Below are 5,057 nucleotides of genomic sequence, written 5' to 3' on the forward strand. Positions count from 1 at the left end.
AGACACAGAAAATGAAACAAAAAAGATAGATCAAAAGATATATCAGACGTATGAACGGACATCCAAACAGACAGCACTCTGAAAATAAAGAAAAATGGGTATGTATTAAAATACAGAAAAGATAATACATAAAACTATAAACCATAAAATACACATTAAAAGTATATAAAACCAGTTATCAAAACATTAAATCAGTTTCTAAAAAGCATAAGCCCGTGCAGCCATCATACAGCCCAATCCTATCTAATTTTCCAGTGCCGGTGCAGCTGGGCATCGGCTGTGCCGATGGGGCATGCGCTGCATCTTGTGGTGGGGCAGCAGTCACAGAGGCCTCCTTAAGGTATGGGCACATTTGTTCCTTTACCTTGGGGCTGCATTGAGACTGTACTGGTGCTGGAAAATTGGATAGGATTGGGCCCATACTAGCTTATAGCGTGCCAAAGGTTTTCCTAAATAAAAAAGTCTTCAGGCCTCGCTGAAAGGTTAGTAATAGGGGGCTGTTCTCATCTCGAAGGGGAGGGAATTCTATAATACAGGCACCACTATCAAGAAGCCCTATTTCTGGCTGCCATCCCCCTGACCTCTCTTAATGGCAGCACAGCCAAAAAGGCCCTCTCAAGAAGACCCTTTCTTCTTATTTCTTCTGTAAGAAATAAGGTTATTTTGGCTAATAACCATGTTTAACAATGGTGGGTGACATGAAGGCTGAGAATAGTTATAACATGAAAGGAAGATACTTGGTCATAATGATGACTGATGGTTGGCAACCTTCAGTCTCGAAAGACTATGGTATAAGCCTACAGCACCCAGTATTCCCATGCGGTCTCCCATCCAAGTACTAACCAGGTCTGACCCTGCTTAGCTTCCGAGATCAGACAAGATCGGGCATGTGCAGGGTAAGATGGGTAGGTACATATTAAAGGATTGCTTTGAAGTGGCCTCAGGCTATAGGAACAAGGCAGTCAACTTGTCTGTCAGGGTGACCAGATACAGTGGAGGACAGGGTGCCTGTACCTTTAACCACTGTATAGAAGAGGGGATTTTGGCAGGTGCAGCTCAAAATGGAAGAGTTTAAAAAGCTGCACCTGCCAAAATTCTCACTTCTATACAGTGGTTAAAGGTACAGGCACTCTGTCCTCTATTGTATCTGGTCACTCTGGTCAGGGTATCTGATAGGAAGGAGTTGTAGCTCAGTGGAAGAACATCTGCTTTGCATATCAAAGGTCCCAGTTTCAATTCTTGGCAATTCCAGTTAGGACAGATAAAAATTCCTATTTGAGAGAAACTGCAAGTCAGTGAGCTGACAATAAAGCAGTTTGGGGGGATTGGTTATTAATTTCAGTATCCAAGTCTTGCTTGGTTTGGGGTTGCAGAATACAAAATAAACCTGATCTAAGTAATTAGAGATACAAATACAGAATAATCAAACCATTAAAACCAGTACAAATCGTTCACCAGAAGTGTGCCAAAATAGCAGTTTTATGGGCTCCAACTTCAGTGTTGTAGCACTTAACCTGAAGCACAGAAAATGTTCCAGCAAAAGTCTTTTTCCCAATTGCACTGGGGCCAGTCATGCAGGTTGCCAGTCTGCACTGGTCCCTGTCAGCTGTTTGACCTATCAAAAACCAGTATGGGTTGGTCTTATGTGCCTGCTGTGACCTGTATAAGCCTTAGCATTCTATAGAAATCAAAAGTGCTAAATTCTGTAGAGATCAAGACAGCATTTCTAGTTCTTGTAATCAGCTACAAGACTACATTTACGTGCCCCTAAGAGTGTCAGGGCCCAATCCTATCCAACTTTCCAGTGCTGGTGCAGCCACAACGCAGCCTTGAGGAAAGGGAACAAACATTCCCTTACCTGGAGGAGGCCTCCATGATTGCCCCCTCACTGCAGGATGAAGCACATGCCCCATTGGCATGGCTTCACTGGTGCTAGAAAATTGGACAGGATTTGGCCCTGAGAGGTCTTCTAATTTAGAACTGCTCTAAAGTTCTCTCCTGCCTGAAAAGCTTTGTTATATTGTCATCTTTGTGAAACTTTGTTTCCACCATCTTTGTGCCACCTACTCAGCGATTTCTTCAGTCACCATTTGAATCCTTCACAATCATCATCAATCTATCCAGCCTGCCACAAGGCTGGAGAGGATCAATCTAACAGTGAGTTGTTTGCAGATCTTTGGGGACTCTCGAGGGATCCTCACAGAGTTTGATGAGAGCGAGCCTGGCAGGAAGCTGGGGTGATAGATTGAAGAAGATGAGGCCATTGCCTGCCTGAGAGGTGATCCGCAGCAGCTGTGACAGGTGCCTCTGTCCGTCCCCTGAACCTGCAATCTCTCCTAATGGGGAAGATTGAGGAGCCCCGAATGAAACATGTCATGGCCAAGAGGGATGGGAAGAGTGGTGGAGACCCTTGAGACACCTACAACAGAATGGAGATTAAGAGAGGGAAAGAGGTAGTTATGGCCATGCATACTCTCATGAAGATGTTTTCTGCACACTTTTAAAATGAGAATGTTCTGTTGCTTATTTTAATTTACATTTTGTTCAGATGAAGAACATTGAAAAGTTAAACTGAGTAATCAGAGAAAGAAGACTGCAGGGTTTACTTGGAAATAAGTGCCATGGCAAGCAATGGGACTGTCTTCTGAAGCAATGTGTTTAGGAGCAAGGTGCAAGTTACCTTCTTTTTGAATGTCAGTGGTCCTTTCAAAAACTACACATCCCAAGGGCCATTTGGGCCTGAGGTCCTGGTGCACGGCTACACTGCAGGCTTAATTGCAAAGGAGTGCAGCATCAGACTAGTAGGAGGAGCCAGAAGAAACCTACATAATCACCAAGTTTCTATCCTGGAGTCTCTGAATATTGGGGATCTAGCTGGTAAGATTGCCTGTGTGCGGCACATGCATTTCAAGAAATAGCACAAAGACTTACAATGCACATTTGTCCAGGCTTTTGTGTGTACAGTAACATGTAATTTTTAATATTATGTGGGGCGTGTGCAAGTTATTGTTTGCTATAGAACTTGATGGCACACACACAACAGAATACTAGTACAGGTGCAACCTATTTATCCACAGATTTTTTATCTGCAGATTTGTCTCAACTAGAATGGGGTGGGGGAACTGAAAGTCACACACACCTTTGCCCTGTGATGGCCTCTGCTCCATTTCCAGGCAGCCCAAAACTTTGCAAAAAGGCTCTGCCTCGCCCAGGCAAGGAAATAGCCATGGAAGAGATTCCCCTTGCCAAGGAACAGTAACACTCTTGGAGCCCCTGAGCCAGCAAAAAGACGGAAGGGGGGGGGGGCAGAAAACCTCTGTAGCCAGAGCATGTGCAGCTCCCTCCCTCACACACACACACACACACACACACACAGGGGCAGGTGTGGTAGCAACAGAAGGGATTGCTTTAAAAAAAACCAGGGAGTGTTTGCCCAATCCCCCCCCCTTTGCAGGCTCTCCAGCCTACAGAAACAAAACAGCCCAACAAGGCTACAGTCCTCTCCACACTTTCCTGGGAGTTAGCCCCATTGACTACAATGGGGCTTGCTTCTGAGTAGAAATGCATGGGACTGAGCTCTTAAAAGCTCAGCATTCCACCTGGGAAAGAAGCAGGGACAGCTAGCAATATGGGGGGCTGAGTACTGAGGGGGAGGAGAGGGGATTGCTTTAAAAAACCCAGGGAGTGTTTGCCCAATTCCCCCCCCCCCCATGGTGCAGGCTCTCCTGCTCCAGCCAGCCGACACAAACAAAATGATCCACACTTTCCTGGGGGTAAGCCCCATTGACTACAGTGGGGCTTACTTCTGAGTAGGCAGGCATAGGACTGGACTCTTAAAAGCTCAGCATCCCACCTGTGAAAGAAGCGGGACAGCTGGCAAGCCCTCAGCGGGAGGGCTGAGGAGGAGGCAAAGGAGCAGAGGGGAGGGGATTGATAACAGCTGCCTTAGTTTCCTTCCAGCTGGAAGTGTCAAGCTGCAACTCTTGCGCAACTCTATGGAATTTAGCACAATGAATTTTTTGTTAATCGTGCAGAGTCACGGAATGGAACTAATGCGGATAAATAGGCTCCACCTGTATTAGCTCTGATACATGGAAATGAGAGCTGATTTATATCAAAACCTCATTGGTTCCCTGCTGTGTCATAATACCACCTCATTGGCTCTCAGAACAATCAGTCTCTGTGGTCAGTTTGGAGTTGTGAAAATCTACTTTTTGTTACATAAGGCAGTTGTGTTTTCCTTTTTTTAGTTATTTGTCCATAACATTTGGTAGAATACGGATATTTAAACATGGATTGTTTCATTGTATTCTGCATGACATTCTGCATCAAATGATCTATGATGGTATTATTCAAAAGTACCAAGATTTAGTACCAGAAGTACCACTTTGGCTAGTAGCGATGTCACCACCCCCCTGAGTTTGTCACCTGGTGTGCGATCCCCACCTACTCCCACACCCTCCCTAGTTATGCCACTGTTGTATGGAGGGAGCTGAATCCTGGCAGATGACAATGCTAGCAACCTACAAGAATGAAATGTTGATGCGCTGTAAGGACACAATGGGGGAAGTGAGAGGGACCAGAAAATACAGATTGCAACTGGTAAATGTGGATAATTACAGATATGGAAGCGACCTTGTGTTGAGCTCCTGATTCATTTTACATTTCCCCCCCAAATAAATGCTTTTATGCTCGCAACACAAGGTGTATAAAATACTGTCATTTTATTGACTGAACTGTCTTGTGGCTCCAAGAGGAAGAGCTGCCTATTGGTGGGGCTTGTAGGCAGAGTTTTATTGGGTTACACAAGTCTCTTGTCACTTTTGGTTATTTAATGGCCTGCTCAGCAGTGTTGAGAAACAGTGCCTTTCACAGATGATATATGCTTGTGCATACATTGCTTACCTGCGTGTCTTTCCCTTGTGTTTGCCAATCCACCTCTCTACAAGCCTATGCAAGGCGACTTGTTTATTCTGCCACTGTGGTGCGGTGCCAGGGGAAAGAGTGGGGCCGAGCTGGGCTGCTGTGTTAGACCAGTAATTATAGCAGATCAACTG

The 5,057-nt window shown here is 45.2% G+C and overlaps 1 pseudogene; it reads right to left on the minus strand.

The window, feature by feature from the left end:
• Positions 1–794: 794 nt before the first annotated feature.
• Positions 795–911, minus strand: LOC136637212 (5S ribosomal RNA; annotated as a pseudogene).
• Positions 912–5,057: the final 4,146 nt, after the last annotated feature.

Source organism: Tiliqua scincoides, chromosome 1 (assembly GCF_035046505.1).
Source record: "Tiliqua scincoides isolate rTilSci1 chromosome 1, rTilSci1.hap2, whole genome shotgun sequence".
Lineage (NCBI taxonomy): Eukaryota > Metazoa > Chordata > Lepidosauria > Squamata > Scincidae > Tiliqua > Tiliqua scincoides.